At 28.2% G+C, this 22,556-nt stretch overlaps 1 protein-coding gene and 1 non-coding gene across 2 annotated transcripts in view; one reads left to right on the plus strand and one right to left on the minus strand.

The window, feature by feature from the left end:
- The window catches only part of LOC126756671 (patched domain-containing protein 3), a 72,330-nt gene that overhangs the window by 46,880 nt on the left and 2,894 nt on the right, over window positions 1–22,556 (minus strand).
- Window positions 1,134–1,207, plus strand: Trnan-guu (transfer RNA asparagine (anticodon GUU)). The gene has a single exon. It is a non-coding gene; the product is annotated as a tRNA-Asn (tRNA).

Here is a 22,556-nt window from a genome sequence, read left to right on the forward strand (position 1 = left end):
TGAAACAAAATATTTAAAACATATGGCAACCCCGCAAATGCAAATTTTTGTTTAAAAACTTTTTTGAAATACAGGAATACTATGAAATATCTTTTAAATAAAAGCTTATCAATCAAATTATTATTTTTTCCATTATGTGGCAACTTTTAAATTTACAAATAAAATTATATATTATATGTAATCATATCGATTATATTTATTTAAAACTTTTTTCTAGTTAAACGAAAAAACTTTATGTCAACATATTTGATTTTTTATTTATTTAAAACAATTTTGGAAAATGTTTGTGTGTTAAATTTAAAGTTAGTGGCAACTCTTGCTAAGTAATTTTATTTGGCCAGGTTACTTCAAAGTCTATATAGCGCTACTCACACTGTAATTTAAAATTTTATGAAATGAAATATTTAAAATAAGTGGCAACTCCACACAACAAAATTTTTTTTTGATAAATTTACATTAATTTTTCTGTGAAATATAATTTTTTATGCTTATTCTTATTAATTTTCTTATTAATTCAAATATATGGCAACCTCCTTCTAGATTGAAACAAAATTGTGAATTTATATCTGATTTTTTTATTTGGCCAGGTTTCTTCAAATTCTTTATTGCGTTACTCATACTTTAATTTTGATTTTATGAAATAAAATATTTAAAAAAGTGGCAACCACACACATCAAAAACTTTCGTTGATAAGCTTGCATTAATTTTTGCTTTAAATATACAATTCATGTAATTTCTCATTCTTATTCCAATTAAAACTTCTTCTTATTTTAAATATGTGGCAACTCTCTTCTAGATGAAAACATTTTCGGAAATTTAAAAATTTTTAATGCGATACTATGCTGTAATTTTGAAATTTTTAAACTAAAATATTTAAAATAAGTGGCAACCCCTAACAAAAAAGATTTTTGTTAGCAAGCTTTTTTTTAATATTTGGATTGCTTTTGAATTTAACTATTTTTCTAAACAAATGACCAATCTCCTCCATCCGAATTTGAAAAAAAAAATTCTTGAAAAAGATTTGAAATTTGAAATTTTACTAGAGTAAAGTCTTATCTTCCCTTTAGAAATTCAAGGAATTTCAAAAAATTTCTTTGAATTGCAGCACTGTTCGAATATTACCTTTACAAATAGCCTCCGTGGCGCAATTGGCTAGCGCGTTCGGCTGTTAACCGAAAGGTTGGTGGTTCGAGCCCACCCGGGGGCGCTCACAAAACTTTTTAGTAAAAAAAAAACAGGGGCACATCCTTTATATTTAATACGAAAGGCTAAACAAAGGTTGAACAAATAAAAAAATGTTGAAAGTGCTGGTGGGAGACAAAGAAGAAGAAAAATAATTCGCAAAAATTGTAAAATAAATAATTGTTGTGGCACTTGCTATACACCCGCCCACTTGATAAGCTGGAATATATGTATGTACATATGTATGTACTATACAATATATCAAAACTTTTGTATGTATTTCTTGTCCAAAAATAACAAGTGCCGTTGTTTTATATTATTTGATTTATATATGCCGTTAAATGTATATTTTGTATTTGTTTTTGTATTTCAATAGCTTAAAGTGTCGTTTTTATTTATTTCTTTACATATTGGCATTTACTCATGCATTCAATTCACATGTCACCGTTATATTTGCCGAATAATTAGCGCTTTTAACTGTTAAAGCAAACCTCTGCCTAATTCGAGCCAAGCTAAGTGGCAAGCTCTAATTTAAGTGCAATTAGGTGTGAAGTTCATGAAAAGTGAAAATGAGTATTTGCAAATAGTATTTGACTGGTGATTTTGAGTTCAGAAAATGTGTTAATAGGAATAACTAAAGTCAAGTTAGATTACTAGTAATTACAATAACAAAAAATAATTTATTTAAAACATACATTCCGTGCCAAAAATTATAAATATATTTTAGTAAATTAAATTTTTAGTCAAAAATTAATTAATTAAGCAAAAAAAAAAATTATGAGAAATTTAGTGCAAGCTATATACAGAAATTTGCTAAAATTTTGGTCGCGTCTGTAATTTACAATTCGTCAAAAATAGTAACAGCTAAAAAAATATATATTTTATTTTTCTCTCAGCAAATCTTATTAAAAAATCTTCACACAGCAAATGCGACTGCATTTAACAAATCACCCGTCAAATGGGCGACTCATTAGCTCTCTTCCTTAATTTTTTACAGCTTCTATACCTTTGTGTATACACAACTTTTATAACAAAATGTTTAAGCAATTTTTTCGTCGCACAGCAAACAAATTTTGCAACTGTCATGAGTACAAATAAATATAAATTTTATAACAAATGTATTGCCATTACTTTAACACCGTCTAGGCCCGGGCCAGTCATCACTGCGAAGCGTCTTCACTTCACTTCAACACTGACGCTTGATCATTCGTGCAAATATTTGCGCTTATTTGTGACGTTGTGCTTACCAAGTACCTTTCGGCAGCAACAACAACTCTTTTACTTTATTCTTTTTTTTTGTATTGCTATAAAAAGTCTGGCCTGACATTCGTTTCGTTTACTTTTGCAGAAGTGAAAGTTTAATGCGCATGCGCAACGCGCCCAGTCAGCCAGCTTCATTTGGCAGTATTGTGCTTGTGTTTGTGTAGTTGCGTTGGCTATGAAGGCGAGTAGTGGGGGAAGAGCCATTAGCTGCGGCAAACGTTATGGGCATAAGCAGCAAAAACAACACAAATATAGGCAAAAGAAAAGAGTTAGCGGAATCGAAGAAAATGAGTGCAAAGCAGCAAAACGGCAGCGTTCGTCCAGCTGATTGAGCTATTTGGCGTTGCTTTTGCTTAACGAAAAATATTTATTAATTTTATTTATTAAGTTATGCATATTTCATTGATTTTGCAACTCGCTTATTGCATTTGCGCTTGTTAATCAGCATAATCATCATCATTAGTGTTGTGCAATTGTTGGCTTAGTGAAATATATATTTCGAGGAAATTGAGTTTTGGTTGTATGTCTCACTTCTTTGAATAATTGGGTGATCCGGTGGACTTTGTACCGTTTAGCAAAATATTGATTGAGACTGAGGATATTTTAATATAAGTGTAAAAAATATTTGGAAACTTTTTTAAAACTGTAAAAGAATAAAACACATATTTTCTTAAATAACGAAAATTGTTTTTGCATAAACTTTGAAAATTCGAAGTTGTTCGAATCAAAATATTATTATTTTCAGAAAATCGATTTTTTTAAGCATAAGTTTAATTATTTTTTTTAGTTATATTTTTGGCACAATTTTGAAGATTTTTTATTTAATGTTTTTTAAAGCGAAAATAATTTTTTCAGCACAACATTGAAAATTTTTTACATTTCGAAAAACAAAAATCAATTAAAAATTTTTTTAATACACGACAAATTAAGAATGAAAAACATTTTTTTTACAGCACAATTTTGAAGATTTCTTAATTATTTTTGTGCTTCTTAAACAGCGAAAAATTTGTTTTTAGCATAACTATGAGCTAGATCAGTTAGCGCTCCTTTCTGAACACGAGGTAAGTGATGGCAAAGAGGAAGGAGGCAAAAATGAGAAATTTTTCATTTTTTGTCAATTTCCGAAAAAAATAGAAAATTAAATTAAATTACATTATTTAATTATTTTATACATACATACAAAAATCTTAAATCTTACAATAATTAAAAATATACTAAAAAATCCAAAATATTTTTTTTTCATTTATTAATTTTTTTCTCACTCAGTTTCAAAGAAAACAAATTTATATGAATTTATTAAAAAATATCATTTTACAATAATTGAAAATATATTTTATACTGCTACAAACCAAGAAAAAAAAAATTTTTTTTTGCTCCTTACAAGTTTAAAGATTTTAGCATTTAATTTTTATTTTTTTTTTAATATTTTTATACAAAAGAAAAAATATTAAAATTATAATATAAATATAATTTTTTTTTTCATGTTAAAAGTCTGAAATTTATGTTTTTGCTGAAAACTTTGAAGGCTTTTTGACTTATTTTTTATTTCTTTGCATTTGGTTCACTTTTCAAAAAAGAAATATTTAAAATTAAAAAAAAAATTTTATACTAAAAAAAATATTGAAATTTTAATATATTAACATTTTTTATATTTATAGTCTGATATACATCTTTTCGATAAAGGCTTTTTAATTAATTTTTTTTATTTTCTTGAAATTCACTTTTCAAAGAAAAAAAGATTTAAAATTTTTATTATGCAAAAGAAAAAATATTAAAATTGTTATTTTCTTTAACTCACTTTTCACAAGAAAAAATACTTTAAAATTTTCAAAATTTTTTAATACAAATGAAAAAATATTGAAATTATAATATAAAGAAAAGTTTTTTTTCATATCATTATTAAAAGTCTGAAATATATGTTTTAAAAAAATAAGAAAAAAAAAGAAAAAATATAAACATTAAAAATATGAAATATATCTTTTTGAGGAAAACTTTGAAGGCATTTTAATTTAATTTATTTTTTAATATTTATTTCCTTGCATTTATTCACTTTTCGAAAGAAAAAATTATTTTTAATTTTTCAAAATTTTTTGTCAGAACTATATTTCTATTACAAAAATAAATAGTTTCCTTTGCGGTATTATATAGTTTACAACCTCGCTTAGCATTCGACTTTGACTCGCTTCACTTGCTGGACCACTGTTGTTACTTGCCTAGCATAATCGCTTTATAAACCAATAATAAAAGAAAAAGTGTTGCTGTTTTATTTTCATATTTTTTGTTACCTTTTTTAAGTTGTTAATATTTTTAATTTTTTCATAAGTTTCGTAGGTCATAATTTTACTAAATAATAATGAATTGCTCCCATTAAGCTTTTTGGCCTTAGAGCCTTTTAATGAAAAGTACATAACACTTTCTTTAAATATTTACTAAAATATTTTTGATATTACAAAAACAATTTCATTAACGAACTATTACTTTAAGTAAGTGCCAAATAAATCAATGTACTGTTAAAAGACTCAGCTTTACTGGCAATCATTGAATGAGAAAAAATTTCAATATAAAATATTTTTGTGAACTGTCAGTATGGAAGCGATTATGTGTAGCGAAATAAGTCTTCATACTGTTTAATAACCATAAACATTTTTATAGATTTTTTTTGTTAACTAAGAGTATTGTTTACCAGTAAGGTGCAACAACAAAGAGGCGTAATACAACTATGTCTAAGCACATTATGTAGTAAGTACCAGCATAACTCGCTTATTGAAGCGAACACAAGTATAAATGATTATACATAACACATGGCGTATAGTATACATATATTTATACAAAAAAAACAGTAAAATGTACATACTTAACAATACACTACTAAATTCAGTACTCTCAATTGTCGCACTCAAAATAATATTTTTTTTTTAGTTTCCCATCAAATTTCGTTTTTCGAAAATATGATTACCAAATGCGTTTGTGCACATTTAATGTGATTAAGAGCAGGCCTTTGGGCTTCAAACGCAATGTAATGCAATTTACAATACTTACTACAAGTATTTTTACAATTTACAATAGCAACAACAATGCAAGCATTAATATTTTACTTCACTTTGTTGGCGCGTTATGCACTTTAGTAATGATACGGCGCTTTGTAAGCGAGTACCACGTAAGTAGTTTCGATTACGAAGCTGTTTATTTTATCATTAATGAAGTCTGCAGATATTTTACGCCTCAACTGAAGTGCGTGTGAGGTAATGCAAGCACGATTAAATAAAAAAATGATAAAAAAGGTCACAAAAGAGCACACAAATAAAATAAAATAAAATAAAATAAAATAAAATAAAATAAAATAAAATAAAATAAAATAAAATAAAATAAAATAAAATAAAATAAAATAAAATAAAATAAAATAAAATAAAATAAAATAAAATAAAATAAAATAAAATAAAATAAAATAAAATAAAATAAAAAAAAATAAAATAAAAAAATAAAATAAAATAAAAACAGTAAAATTAAAAAAAATAAAATAAATAGAAAACTGAAAAATAAAATAAAAAAAAAAAAATAAAATAAAATAAAATAAAATAAAATAAAATTAAAATAAAATAAAATAAAATAAAATAAAATAAAATAAAATAAAATAAAATAAAATAAAATAAAATGAAATAAAATAAAATAAAATAAAATAAAATAAAAATAAGAAAAAATAAAAAACTAAATATTACACAATGAAGTAAAATAAAATAAATTAAAACTAAATAAAATTACAAAAAATTAAAATAAAAGTATACATACATACATACATATTGAGTAATATAAATAAATTTACTAAAAAAACAGAAAAAGTCTTCACAAAGACAACAGATTCCATACAAACAATTGAGTTTAATCAGTCAGTTTGTATCCGATTTAAATAGTCTTAAAGGAAGACTAAATCGCTGGCTCGAAATAACATATGCGAAATTTCGTGAAGATAACTTGTCAAATAAGAAATTTTTCATACAAGGACTTAATTTTCATTCTTCAATTTATATGACAGCTATAACATATAGTTGTCCGATCTGCACAATTTTTTTGTAATTGTACCTTGGTCTTGTATAATAATCCATGCTTAATTTCATGAAGATATTTCGTCAAACAAAAAAGTTTTCCATATAAAGACTTGATTTTGCTTAATCAGTTTGTATGGCAGCTATATGCTATAGTGTCCCGATATCCGCGATTCCGACAAATGAGCAGCTTCTTGAGGAGAAAATGATGTGTACAAATTTTCAAATCGATATTTCAAAAAAAAAAACAATCGTGATTTATGTTGAATTAGCTGTTGGGTACATTAAGAGGTTTCCATCACATGATCAATTTAAAGGTAAATATTTTTATGAAATAAGAAAAAATTTGAACAAAAATGATAAAAATTTTCATGATTTATCATATGATCAGCTTAAAAGGTAAATGTTTTCTTAAAACAAGAAAAAATGTAAAAAAAAGTGAAATGAAAATGACAAGTTGCATAAGGTAAGCGGCACCGTATGTGGAAAGCAAGTGTTAATGAATCAAATAAGAGGTTATTAACATTAAAGAGGCTTGTAGAGTTAAAATAAAGTAAAGCATATGATCAGTTTAGTAAAATGTTGTGAACCGAGTAGAAATGGAGTGAGACGAGAAGATATTTAATGGGCATCGGATAACGAAAAAAATAGGTATTTGTTATATTAAATAAAGAAAAATACGCAAATTTGATATTTAAATGAAAGCAAAACCAACGTTAACTTCGAATTAGTCTTGACATAATTAGAAGAAGTCTTGATATAATTTCAAGAAGGTATATTTCGAATCATGCACAGGAAATATAAGCACAAATTACATAAATGATAATTGATTATTTACGCCATGAAAAATCAAAACCGTAACCTAAGAAACCATTTTTTCCACTCATTCGATTATCAAGCGTTTTTACTACATTTAAGCAACCAACATGCATGACACACTCGTATTACACACCTCAGCGCAATCACTTTCAAAAATGGCTTGGTGACACACTGTGTATTACATACATATGTATATTACGAATATTATGTGTAGCACACACATACACACACAAATAAATTTTTAGTTTTGTGGTTCACGGCGCTCAGCAGTGAGCACGCATGCGCACCGCTTTGAGTTTGCGCTCCATTGAGTGTGGAGTTGAGTGACATTGGCAGCAAACTTACTTTCTATCTTTCTGCATTTTCTACATTTTTAACATTTCTTTCAATTTTTTTTTTTTTTTTTTTTATTATTGCGCAGAATGATTGGCCTTGCTTGGGGCTTTTGTGTTATGTGCCTACATTATTTACAGTTGCTTGGCATATTTAGCTACGAACAGTGTTAGGTTGCAAATCAAACAGTGTTTTGTTTAGGGCTGTGATAAATGGCATTTATTGTAATTTTTTATCGATTAAAGAGTCTTTGAAAATGATTATAATGTATTAGAAAAGACATGTTTGTATACGCTGACCCAATTTTGAAAATTCATTTTATTTATTTTTATTATTTTTTCGTCTTTGGTGTTCAGAATAATATGAAATGCAATAAAAATAAAAAAATTGTTCTTGGAAAGTGTCAGAAATAGTATTTTGGGAAAAAAGGTTGAAGTGTTCAGTATTAGAAATATAAAAAAAATTTTCATCGTAATAGCTGTTGTTGTTGTAGCGCCAAAAATGTTTCCAACATAATTTTTGGAGATATTAAGTTTGCGTTAACAATTTTTATATACGCATACTAGTATATTAAACCACCATAGCATATAGCTGCCATAAAAATGGACCGATCAAAATCAAATTCTTTGTTGAAAAACTGTTTTATTCGACAAGACAGTTTCGCAAAATTTAGCAGGAAATACTATCCTAGCGAATTCCAGCATTCTCAGAAAATATTGTTCAGATCGGACTACTGTAGCATATAGCTGTCATACAAACGGACCGATCAAAATCCAGTTCTTTTAAGAAAAACTTCTTTATTCGACAACACATCTTCGCGAAATTTAGGAGGAAGTACTACATACATATATTCCACATTCTCCAAAAATATTGCTCAGATCGGACTACTATAGCATATAGCTGCCATGCAAACTAACCGATCAAAATCAAGTTCTTCTATGAAAAACTTTTTTATTTGAAAAGATATTTTCACAAAACTTGGCACAGATTACTGCCTAAGGCAGCCTTATAATCTGCGAAGATTTTACGTGGATCAAATTAGTATAAAACATAGCTGCCATACAAATTTACCTGCAAAAATAAAGTCTTTGTATTGAAAACTTTTTTATTTGAGCAGTTGTCTTCATGAAATTCGACGCATAGTATTATTCAGAACAGCGCTACGATTTTCGAAAAAATCATTCAGATCGGGTCACTATATCTTATAGCCGCCATACAAACTGACCGACCAAACTGAAGTTTTTGTATGGAAAACTTTTTTATTTGCAAAGATATCTGCACGAAATTTGGCATGGAGTACTAACTAAAGCAAACTTGTAATCCGTGTATATATTTTTCAGATCGTGCCACTATAACATATAGCTGTCATACAAACTGCCGGAGCAAAATCAAGATAAAGATTTTGTATACCTTTCAATGCTATAGGAAATGCAACTGTGTAGGATATTATAGCTTCGGTGAAGGCAAAGTTAACTGTTGTTTTTGTTTTTATAATATTCCAAATGAAAGCGTACATTTTGTTATAGTTTTAGGCTTAAAGTCTCTTCAACTACTAACTAGTTGATTTTATCCGTTAATTTTGTTGAAATAATTACAGATTTCTGCTTTTATTTTCAAAGCTACAGTCATCAGTCAGCAAGTACAGCTGAATTAAATTAAATTCGGCACTAACTTTCATTTGAAATGCAACAAACACAACAAAGTTTCGAATGCATCGCTGCCAATGCAATCAAAGCTCATGAAAACAAATTGCCTTAAAAAAGAAAAACAAATAAACTATGCTAAATAGACAGTTAAAAAGAGAAATGTATAGGTGATGCATTACAACAACAACAAAAATAACAAAATAAACGAGCATTGAATTATCTACAAGCAGTTTAAGTTGATAGCTAATAATTCAAATTTTATTAACTACTGACAGTTTGATAGCCACTGAGAAATGCATGCATTTCGCTGCACGCACAGCCAAAAAAAAAGTTATAAAAAATTCAGCTTATTGCAGGTGTGGCTGTCTAAATTAAAGAAGCGCTTAAAAAGATTAATCTACCGCCGATGTTTGGTGTTTGTGGAAAAATGCGGCTTAGAACCAGTTTCGAAACGAACACAAATTCCAATTGCACGCCGAAAAGCGGAAAGAAAATTGGAGAAAACATAATGAAAGTGACTGTGAAACTTTGTGGCATTTTTTAGCATTTTTTTACAATGGGAATTCAAGTGCACGGCCGAGTGCAGGCAGAAACTGCAACCGCAGCACAACAACAAAAATAAACACTTGGCTGCAATATACCATATGTACTATATATGTATATATATACATTTTTGTTTTTGTTTGTTGCTTTGTGTTCGCCAATTGGCAAGTTATTCGGTTATTTTTAGCTGCCTTTAAATACACTTGAAATTATTGCACTTTTACTCTCGGCCTGTTTATTCATATGTGCAACCACAAATTAGCGGTTAATGAAGTTGTTCCAGCTATGCTGTGTTGCTGGTGGTTCAGGTTCGTCATCACCGTGGCGGCAATGGCTTTGCAATCGGCTGTGTGCAATTATTATAGTTGACATTGATGAAACGGATTGAGGTGACAGTAGTTGCTGGAAAAGTATGTATTAAAAAAAAAATGTTCAATTTTTGTATTCCAGCTTACTTTTTGCCATTCCGATCATTCAGTTTGTATGGCAGCTATATGCTAAAGTGGTCCGATCTGAACAATTTCTTCCCATATTGTAGCGTTGCCTTAAACAATAATATACCCCATAACTTTTGAAAATATCTCATCAAACAAAAAAGTTTTTCATACAAGAACTTGTTTTTGAGCCATCAGTTTGTATGACAGCTATACCTAATATTGGTCCAATCTAAATAATTTCTTTGCAGATAGCCTTATGGCCTTAGACAATAATCTACCCCAAATTTAGTAAAGATATCTCATCAAATGAAAAAGCTTTCCATACAGCACTTGATTCCGATCGTTCGGTTTGTATGGCAGCTATATGTTATAGTGGTTCAATATTGGCATCTCTGACAAATGAGGAGCTTCTTAGAGAGAAAATGACGTGTGTAAAATTTTGGAGTGATATCTCAGAAACCTAAGGTACTACTTCTATTTATTTGAACTGAGGTACTATCTTCAACGCTTCCTTCTGGGCAAATTAGTAAACCAATAAAGTTGAATTTAATGCTTCGAATCAATAGTGAGGGCAATCTTTTAACAAAAAGAATGAAATAAACTGTTTACAAATTGAGTTTCATTGAATTATTTTTTTTGAAAGTAGGCAAAACTACCAAACATTTTTTCAACGTTAAACTTACATAAACTGTTTTTAACTTTTTTTTTTATTATGATATATATTTTCTTCAAATAGGTGGCAACATTTTAACTTTTTCCATATACTTATATCAACTGAGTATTGCGCTGTTATATCGCAATCTTTTAAAAAAGAAAATTAAAAAATAAGTGGCAACATTTTTACTTTATAAGGAAATACCAACTGAGTATTACATTTCAAAAAGTGATGGCGATCTTTCGAATAAAATAAAAATTTCTTTCGAAAATAATAAAACAAATAAAGATCCACTGAGTTATTATTTTGAAAGTTGGCAACTCTATCAAATTTTCTAAATTTTTATTGTTTCAATATATTATTATTTTTTGTCTAAAAGACTTCAAATAGGTGCCAACATTCTAACTTTATAGGGATTTACCTACTCAGCATTGCAAAATAGAAAAAAGGAAACAAACTGTATACAAATAAAATTTTACGGTCGATATTTTGAAAGTTGGCAACCCTACCAAACATTTTTTTCAACGCTAAACTTCTTTAAACTTTTTTTTGTTTTTTAATGTTATATATTTTCTGTTCTAAAATCTTTCTAAATCTTCAAAAATAATTATTTATTAATTTTATAATTTTTTCCGAATACACTTACTCCGTATTGCATTTCACAAAGTGATGGCAATCTTTCAATATAAAATAAAAATAAAATAAACCGTTTTCAAATTCAATTCCGTAGAATTATTATTGTGAAGGTTGGCAACCCTGGCAAACATTTTTGCAAGCCAATTTTCATAAACTTTTTTAATTCAAAAATTTTCCTTATATTATACAATTGCTGGAAGAAAGGTTCGAATAGGTGGCAACATTTTTTCGAGTAAAACAGTATTATATTCCACAAAGTAATGGCAATCTTTCAAAAAATAACAAAGGAAATAAAACAAATCGTTTTCAAATTAAATTTTGTCGAATTATTTTTTTGAAGGTTGGCAACCCTGACAAAAATTTTTCCACTCTCATTTTCCTAAACTTTTTTTATTCAAAAATTTTCCTTATATTAAATAATTTCTAGAAGATTTTACAAAGTCGATCTTTCAAAAAAAAAAAAAAGGTTAATGAACCGTTTACAAATACAATTTTTTTAAATTGCGTTTTTTAAGCAAAAAGGAAAAAATTTTTAACAGTAATTTTCATCAACTTTTTTATTCTACATTTTTCTTTATATTATATAATTTCTAATTGAAAATCTTCAAATAGGTGGCAACACTGTCACTTTTTTCGAATAAACCAGTATTGAATTTCACAAATGGATGTCAATCTTTAAAAAGCAGGAAAAATATTAAAAATTTATTTTAATGAATGATTGAATGGTGGCAACCCTAGGAATATATAGAGGTTTATTTATAATTATATATCAGAAAACATTATATTAAGTTAAAAAAAGAAGAAAAAAAAATAATTTTATTGAATTATTGTATGTTGGCAACCCTAAGAATATTTAGATTTTTTTACAAATGCATATTAGAAAACATTATAGCAAGTTATAGTATTTCTGCTCACAAACTAAAAATTTAAATTATTCACTTTTGCACCCGCCACCTTTATGAGAAATGCCTGAAACTTAGTAAAAAATTTACGTTTGCTGAAATAAATTGCTTCAAAATATATATCTGATATAATACTACGACCCAAAATTAAACACAATATAATTTATAACCAATATTTTATGGAAGTAACATACCTAACAGGGCATAAAATAAATCAACAAGCTGATTTATTAGCAGTTGATTATAGAGAACTATATGTTAGCGCTGCTAATGTGTTGCTTTCAAACTTGAAAATTTTTGTTCTGGAAAGTTACTTTTAAATAATTTTAAACAGTTGTAATTTTTATTTTTTATTGTTGTTTTTTTTTTCAGAAAAATGCTCTATTCCGTTAGCTGAAATATGCAAATATTGCTAGCTTGTTGAGCAGACAGAAATTCGTATCTTATATGAAATTTTAATTATAATCATAAAAAATATAAATTTTCCATATTTTTTAAAATTCATAATTTTTTTTTTAATTTTTATTTTTTTTAATTTCATTTTTAATTCTTCATATTTTTAATTCTTCATATTTCATAATTTTTTTTTTAAATATTATAATTTTTAATTTTTTTTTTAATTTTTAATTTTTCATATTTTTAAATTTATTTAAATTTTCAATTTTTTTTTTTTTTTAATTTTTATAAATTTCTAATATTTTTATTTTTAATTTTTTTATAATTTTTTTATGTATTTTAAATTTTGCTAATTTTAATTTTATTTTTAAAATTTTTTTATTTCTAATTTTTTTGTTAATTTTATTTCTTTAAACCACACTTCATCGTTAACACGCATGTGTTAATCCAGCTTAATGCCGCCCAACATTTGCCATGCTACGCTATACAGCCAAAGCCCATGTTTTCCTCTAATATTTCTACACTCTTATGCAATTTCCATAAGCACTTACAAAGTGTTATAGTTCATTGCCTTGCGACACACGCTCACACATGCGCATCAGCAGCGGTCACCTAGTATTCTGCTAGCGACAGCAAAAGCTGAAAAGCGTCGAGTTTTAATTGAGTCTGCCGCGCACTAAAGTGCTTATAATTGAGTTGAGGAAAAATTATGTAAAAGACACATTAAATACAAATATGTATATGTATGTATGTATGTATGCAAGTAAATATGAAACTCAACAGCTGACGGGCAAACTTTCGTTTTACATAAGACAAACTCAAGCGCCAGCTTATGGAGCAGCTGAAATTAGAGCAATTAAGTGATATACATACATATATGTAGTATATGGAGCGGCTGAGTGGCAGTTATAATTGGAGTCGGCAGACTAGTGCTGCTAGATCGCGCGGCAAATAGATTACAGTAGTACTAAAAGCATACATACATACATATGTATTTGCATTAAAAATATATGTATGTACATTTGTATGTATAAAGTAATTACGTGAAATATGCCTTTTTTTTTGAGTACGTGCTTAAGTTAGCAACGAATAAGCCTTCCGAAGAAAAATTATGCCGAACAAGATTTTTTTTGTATGTTGGCTCGAATTGTAGGGAAATGCGGCGAATTTCTTTTGTAGCGCCTCATTAATTGGTTAGAAAGGCACGCGCATAAAAACGCCCTTAAAGCACATATGCGGCTTAAAAATTATCTATTTTTAGATTTTAAATAACAATTATAAGGCCAGCCAATGCTGAAGCCTTTAAAAATGTTAAAAACTGAAATGAAATGGAGAAAACTCATTGGAAAGAAAGTATAGAATAACAAAAATGAAAAGAAATATAATTTTAGCTCAATCAGCGGTTGGGGAGAGGAAGGATAGCGTTTGGTTGATTTTTAAGTGCTAAAAACGGTTTATCTCTGTTGGCGTCAAAACTGCAAGACGAGTTCTAAGGCAAAAGTTATAGGTAGTGAGATGATTTATAACTTTTGTTTCAACACTTTTTTCACATAGCCTCAAAATTTAGGTGAAAATTTCAATTAAACAAAGTTTTATTTTAATATTTTACAAAAAACAAAATCTTCTCTCACATACATAACATGTGGTAAAGTATGCTAACAAACTAACACAACTTAGATTTTTTTTTTTAATTTTTGACGTATTAACTTTTTCAGCTTTTTAACTTAATTTCGTAAAAGTACTTTTATTTGCGAGCGTAATTCTGACGTAAAAAAATTATGATGTTGCCACCTATTTAAAAAATTTAAGTTCAAAATATTTTTAACATAGAGTAGTACAACAATAATCTTAGGGAAGTGAAGAGTTTTAACAACGTTTACAAACGAAAATATAGAAAAAATAAGGTTGCCACCTGTTTGAAAATTATAATTCAATAAAATGGCCTTAAAAATATTTATTATCAAATGGGTATTAAATAAGTGATCAAAACAATTTTTAATGTTGCCACCTGTTAAAAAATTTCAAGTACAAAAAACTTTTAATATACATACTATGTACATACATACACATACATATGTATTAGCACAACAATAAGCCTATGAAACTGAAGAGTTTTAACAAAGTCTACAAAAAAATATACATACATATGTACATACATACATATATACTATAACAAAAAAAGGTTGCCATCTGCTTGAAAATTATAATTCAATAAAATAGCCATAAAAAATTATTATTACAAAATGGATATTAAATAAGTGAACAAAATAAATTTTTAAATATTTCATTCCTTGTAAAAAAAAAAAAGATTAACTTTGCCACTGGTTTTAAAATATTTAAGTACGTAAAATTATTTGATATATGGTAGAATAATAATAAGCCTATGAAACTAAAGAGTTTAAACAATGGCTACAAAAGAAAATATATAAAATAGGTTGCCACCTGTTTAAAAATTATAACTCAATGATATAGCCATGAAAAAATAATTATTATCAAATGGGTTATTAAAAAAGTAACCAAATCAAATTTTTAAATATTTCATTTCCTCAAATCATAATTATAATGTTGCCACCTGTTTAAAAATTTTAAGTACAAAATTTTTTTAATATATAGTGGCACAACAATAAGCTTATGAAACTGAAGAGCTTTAACAATGTCTCCAAAAGAAAATATATTTAAATAATGTTGCCACTTGTTTGAAAATTACAATTCAATAAAATAGCCACGAAAAAATAAATATTACCAAATGGCAATTAAATAAGTGATCAAAATAGATTTTTCTAATAAAAAACATTATAATGTTGCCACTTGTTTAAAAAATAAAGAAAAAAGTTTTAGTATATAGTACCACAACAATAAGCTTATGAAACTGAAGAGTTTTAACAAATATATAAAAAAAAATTAAATTATAATTCAATAAAACAGCCATAAAAAATTATTACCAAACGACTATTAAATAAGAGCAGTTTTAGAAGGCTTTTGGTTAGCACTATTTTATTAGAAAATTGATTGTTAGAGTTGCGCTTTGTGAGCTGATTTGAGATTTAAAATATCAGTTATTTAAAAGTTAGATTTTCAGTAAGAAATGTTGCTTCTAAAAGTTATATTTCTTATTTTATTTAATTAGGTTTCATTATTTAAAACTTTAGCTGAAAATATTATAACGCACTGGCAGGCAACAACATTTGGCAGTCATCACTTCGCGCAGCTACAGTCTTCCAAAGTCATTTGTTGATGAAATATTAATTTGAAATGTTTTGTCATGTATAATAACTAGTAAAATCGGCAAAAATTAATCACCATAAAATTTGCGGCTGCAATGTAATGGCGTTAAAACGCGCAACAGACAAAAGACTTAAGCGGCGAACCTGCGCAGCTGGCGCATATTGCGTGCATTTACCAACACAGCCAACACTGTTAACGATGCTGTTAATGATTACTGTTGGGTTTTCTCGTTTTCTGTGAATTGTCGTCTTTTCATAAGAGCAACGCAATTTGTGCATTTTAACTAAAAGTTATAAATTAAAAAAAAAAATATTGAAATTGTGCTTGGCTGGTGGTGTTTGCTTTGTGATAACTGTGTTGAACCGGATCGTGCGTGGTTTCAGATATGTATATTTCAAAAATTAAATAAATATATGTATGTATATGTATATTTATATAAATGTGTGTGCGCGTCTCTAGTACTTAGCGCTAATCGCTTTGGCAACCTGCTTGTGTCTTAGCTTTGCAAGCGTCTGCTCGCAGCTCAAGCCACGAAAATTCGGTTTCATTTGGTTTTGTATTAATTTCATTTTAATTATTTCTTTTTTTTTACTTTTTGCTTTTCATCTGCATATTTGATGATTGTTTGCCACTAATAACGCTTGTGCATTTAAAATATTTGTTTTTTTTGCTTCCACAATTTTAATTTTATGTAATCAGTGTTGACTTGTCGAAAGCGGTTCATGGCAGTCTGCTGCAGCAAACACACAGAAGCGTGTCAACACCAATTCGGCTACGTTGCGGTTACGTATACAAATTGAGGAGTAGTTTGGCATATGCCAGCGCCAGCGTAGCTTACAGCTTGAAAAAGCGCAGCGGTGTGATAAGCGCGCACTGCTACATTGCAGCTTCATTGCTCACTATTGTTGTTGCATGAAATGCATGCTACACAGCAGCTGCAGTTATGTTGCGTGTTAAATTCACAAAAGTGTTTCATAAAAGCATAAGGAACAAGGTTTTGTGCCGTACATCACATTTTACTATAGCCAGCTGCCAACTAAAAACAACAACTCATGCTGTTAAACTCATTTTACTTTCACTGGGGAAGCCCATAAAACTGTATTTAGTACTTTGTTTTTATATTAACAGTTTTCATTTGCCTCGTCCTTCAATTTTTACTACGTAATTTCGGAAACTTGCACGTATTTATCGCTTTTTTCCTTGCTTCTGTGCTTAGGGGAATTCGGAGACATGAATGGAATGCATTTTAATTTTGAGTACGAACTTGAAGTTATGTGAATCCCTATTTCTCTACTTAAGGTCATAATGAAACATTACGCAATATGCTCATACCTCTAGGAATACACAATATATCTATACATATGTACATACATACATATGTATGTATGGCCATGTGGAGAAGGTGAAATTGAAAAGCAGAAAATGATCGATTTTTGTTTGTATTGCATGGGCTTCAAAACTTATAGTAGTGTACATATGTTTCATTCCGGCATATAAAATTTTTAAGATGTTGCCACCTGTTTGAAAATTTTAGATACAAAAAAAATTTATTATAAAAAAAATCAAAAATAAGCCTATAAAACTGCAGATTTTTAACAGGACTTAAAAATATATAATAATGAGGTTGCCACCTGTTTGAAAATATTAAGTACAAAGAAAGTTTTCATTATAAAAAAGGAAAAAAAATAAGCCTATTAAATTTATAAATTTTAACTAAGTCCTCAACGGTAAATAAATAAGAATGAGGTTGCCACCTGTTTGAGAATTTTATGTACAAAAAAAGTTTATATTATAAAGACGGACAAAACTAAGCCTATCAAACTGATGAATTTCAGCTGGGCCCCCCACTGTAAATATATAATAATGAGGTTGCCACCTGTTTGAAATTTTTAAGTACCAAGCAGGGTTATTTTATAAAAAAGGATAAAAGTAAGACTATCAAAATAAAGAATTTTAGCAACGTCGACAACTGCAAATTTATGAAAATGAGGTTGCCAACTTTTTGAGAATTTTAAGTACAAAAAAAAGTTTATTCTATAAAGAAGGACAAAAATAAGACTATCAAAGAGAAGAATTTTAGCAATGTCTACAACTGCAAATATATAAAAATAATGTTGCCACCTGTTTGAGAATTATAATTCAACGGCACAGCTATGACAAAATTATTATTACAAAATGGGTATGGGTATTAGCAAGAGAAGTTTTTACACTGCTTACCGTTGATATATTTTTAAGTAGAGTTGCCAAACTACTTCAAAAATTTTGCGAAAAAAAGAAATAGCATTATTAACATCAAACTAAATAATTTTAATACCACCCTTAAGAGAAAATATATAAGAGTAAGGTTGCCACCTGTTCAAAAAATATGCATTAAAATAGATATGAAAAAAGAATTCTTAAATTTGGGCACTAAACAAGAGCAATTTTAGCACGCTTATCATTGAAGTATTTTGAAGCAGGGTTGCCAGACTGTGTATTTAAAAAAATGTACGAAAAAAAATCGAATTGAAGAAAATGAAAATACTACTACTATCAAACCAAAGAATAACGCTTACAACTGTAAATAAGTAAGAATAAGGTTGCCACCTGTGCGGAAATTATAGGTAAATAATATATATGTAAATGACAAAAAATACTATATTATTATCAAACTAAATAATTTTAGCATCACCCACAAGTGGAAATATAAATGTATGAGCAAGGCTGCCACCTGTTCGAAAAATATAATTCATTAAAATAGATATTTCATACATAGGAATTGTTAAAAGAAATAGGTACTAAACAAGAGTAGTTTTAGTATGCTTGCCATTGAAATTTTTAAGCAGAGTTGCCAGACTGTGTCTTTAAAAAATTGTTTGAAAAAACATTAAAATGAATATGGAAATACTACTATCAAACAAAAGAATAACACCTACAACAGTAAATATATAAGAATAAGGTTGCCACCTGTGCGAAAATTATAATTAAATAATATATAAATGACAAAAAGTGATTTTTAAAACTTTACATATGCATTACATTACAATTGGGTGCATGTCATTCGAGCTTGCGATAAAGAAAATTTACACGCCTCAAAATACATATGCATACACTCGTACATACATACATACATATATATAGTACATATTAAATAAATCCTGCTTGCATGCGGATACCAGAACGCCTACTTCCATCTACAATGAGCGCTAAATATACACGCGTCGACATATAAATACGTGTTCAATTACATGAATATTACGTGTGTGACAATGTCGGGGTCAGTAAATTTTATTTTTTTTTACGCGTTTAACATTGCTTTGATATTATCTACTGCGGCAGGTGTTTTTATTTTTTTTTTTTTTCAATTGGAAAAACCACTGTTATATTAACTTGTAGGTTATTACGAATTAATAAAGTGTGTTGCAAACAACTATACATATGTGCATACATATACACATACATATGTATATAAATATATAGTAATGCATTGAAATATCAAAATATTCACATTTAAAATAAAAGAAATATGAAAGCAAAAGCAAAAATTAGTTATAAGAGTCGAAAATTCAAAAAGCCTTTGAGTGTAAATAATTTAAAGGTCAAATGACAGCAGCAAATGAGTTTGATTGACTGCAAAAATATAGTAGTCAAATATGTATGTATCTCAGAAATAAATAAAATTAATTGACACTTAAAAAACTGCATTTAATTGATTTTTGGACAAGCACTTTAGATGCGAAAAATATTTTTTATTTGCTAACAATTGTTATTTATTAACAAAGTGGTAAATAGTGGCATGTTATAATAATATTATGTTCGTTAAAATTAGCCAAAATTAGGAAACTAATGTAATTTGTGAACAATTTTCAAATAACTTGCTGTTTTTGTTGTTATTTTGCTGTGTTACTTATTTCAGTAGCGCTAGTGGTAGTAGTTGTTGTTGTTGTTACTATTCAAATAACTGTTTTTGTTGTTGTTTTGCTGTAACTATTATTTTAGTAAGCAGTACTAGTACTAGTGGTAGTGTTGTTGTTGTGGTTTTAAAATTGTTTTCTGTTACTTTTCTTATTTTAATGTTGTTGTTACATTTATTTCTGTTCTTGTATAAGTTTTAGTTGTTGGTTTTATTATACATATATTGTTGTTGTTGTTCTTGTGTCAGTAGATGTAGTGGTTATAGTTGTTGTTCTTTTTATTGTTGTAATAACATTAGGTGTAGTAGTTTTAGTAGTACTTGTGGTAGTTGTAGTTGTTGTTGTTGTTGCTATTGTCATAATTTTTTCTGTTACTTTCTTAATTTTTATCGTTGTTGTTGCATTTTTTATTGTTCTTGCATGAGTATTAATTGTTGTTGTTACTATTTTTATGATTTTTTGTTTTTAATATTATCATTATTGTAGTAGTTACATATATTGTTGTTCTTGTACTGATACAGTACTGCTCAGTATCTGTAGTAGCTATAGTTGTTGTTCTTGTTATTATTGTAATAATAATATCAGTTGTAGTTTTTGGTTATCAATATTATAGTTGTTGTTGTTATTATTTATTATTATTATTATTGTTGTTGTTTTCAGTAGTGTTCGTTGTTGTAACTTTTTCTTTATTATGATTGTTATTGTTTTCAATGTTGTTGCTTTGTTTTTGTTGTTATATTAGTAGTAATGATAGTGTTAGTTGTTGTTGTTGCTACTGTCAGAATATTTTTTTTAATATTAGTATTATTGTTGTTATTATTTTTATGGTAATATTGCTGTGACACAGCGGAAGGCATTTTCCATCCCTCACCCGCAAAAAAAAAAATATTTTTATTGTTGTTCTTTTTTTGATATATTAGTATTTTTCTTTGTTGCTGTTGTCCTAATTTTATTCGAATAATAATATTACTAATATTGCTTTTGTTGTTGTTGTTCTTAATTTAATTTTGCTTTTGTTGTATAAGTGGTTGTTTTTGTGTTTTTTGTTGTTCCCTAATTGTTTGTTAATAATAAAAATAATGTTATAATTAATGTTGTTGTAAATTTTAATTTTGTTGTTTTAGTTGTTCTTTTGTTGTTGTTGTCTAATTGTTTGTTAACAATAAAAAAATATTATTATAATTAATGTTGTTGTTGCTTTGTTTTGTTGTATTAGTAGTTGTTTTGTTGTTTATTGTTGTTGTTGTTTTTGCTGTTGTTGTATTAGCAGTATTAGTAGCTGTTGTTACTGCTGTTGTCATAACTTTTTGTTAATACTAATGTTATTATTGCTTTTGTTGTTGTTTTATACCGAAACCAAGTATTCCACAAAAGATTCCATCCTAAGACTCAGGGCATCTGCTAAAATGAAAACAACCTTATTGTATTCCCATATCACTTAAAAGAAGTGACGACTTATAATTACAAAACTGATTTATATATATTTCTTATTTTCAAATGAAGACCATTTGAGACGCAAGGCAAAGGGTAATTGATACTTCTCATAAACTCCAAAATTTACACATTACACATACAAGCAAACTGTCCACCGCAAATGAGGAATATTTAAACGAAAGCAGCTTTTCTCCGAAAATCGAATAAAAGTTGGATTTACGAGCAAAATCAATGGCAGCTAACACGCAGCATAAAGTGCGCAACACGCAATTAGTCACAGCGCCTTGTGAAGGACTCAAAGTACACACGCCAACGTAAACATACAAAAAGGTACATATTACCTTTCACACCAGCAACGCAGGTAGCTCGCCGATGCTGGCCGCTAAGAATGCGCGAGCAACCAAATTCAAATGAACGCAGATGCACAATCGGCCAACAGAGCAGCGAAGAACTTCACAGTGCCGTTAAGATGTGTAAAGTAAAACCATAAAGCAAATAATGTCATTAAGGGAAATGTTCACCATTGAGCACAACAACAACACAAGCAGAAAGACCACTTGCTGCGCAGAGTTCGTTAAATGCAAGGCATTATATGCGCCGCTGCAGCCAAGGGAAGCTGTAACGAATGCGTCTGTGTGAGTTGTGAATATGTGTATGCATACAATTTGTTGTTGTAGGAAACTGTTTGGTTGTTAGTCCAACTGCGCATGCGTAGGTGCGCAGCAAACAGGTGGGCAGCGGAAAAACACTGAAGAATATCGTTGCCTGCAGGTAAACAGGCGCAGCAAAAGATTTTTCATTCTTCTTGCAGCCGTTTGTTTTTTGATTGGCATGCTGCTGCTTTGTGCACTTGTGTGTTTTTCTTTAGCTCGTATTGCTTCTAGGAACGTCTAGTAAAACGGCGGTGTAAATGAATTTTTTCTAATCTTATTCAAAAGATTTTTATCGTTTTTGATTTTTATAGCATTTTAATGGTATGCCATGCTGATTAAATCAATGATTCCCTGTGGGTTTTAACTTAAGCTGCTTTCTTTTACTTAAAGTAAAATATGAATTTATTTGAATTATTTTTAATGATTTTGGTGCTAACTGCTTACTCGGTATAGGTCGAGTTTTAACCGATTTTATTCATTCTAAGTTCCGAAATCTTTA

Source organism: Bactrocera neohumeralis, chromosome 4 (assembly GCF_024586455.1).
Source record: "Bactrocera neohumeralis isolate Rockhampton chromosome 4, APGP_CSIRO_Bneo_wtdbg2-racon-allhic-juicebox.fasta_v2, whole genome shotgun sequence".
Taxonomy (NCBI): Eukaryota; Metazoa; Arthropoda; class Insecta; order Diptera; family Tephritidae; genus Bactrocera; species Bactrocera neohumeralis.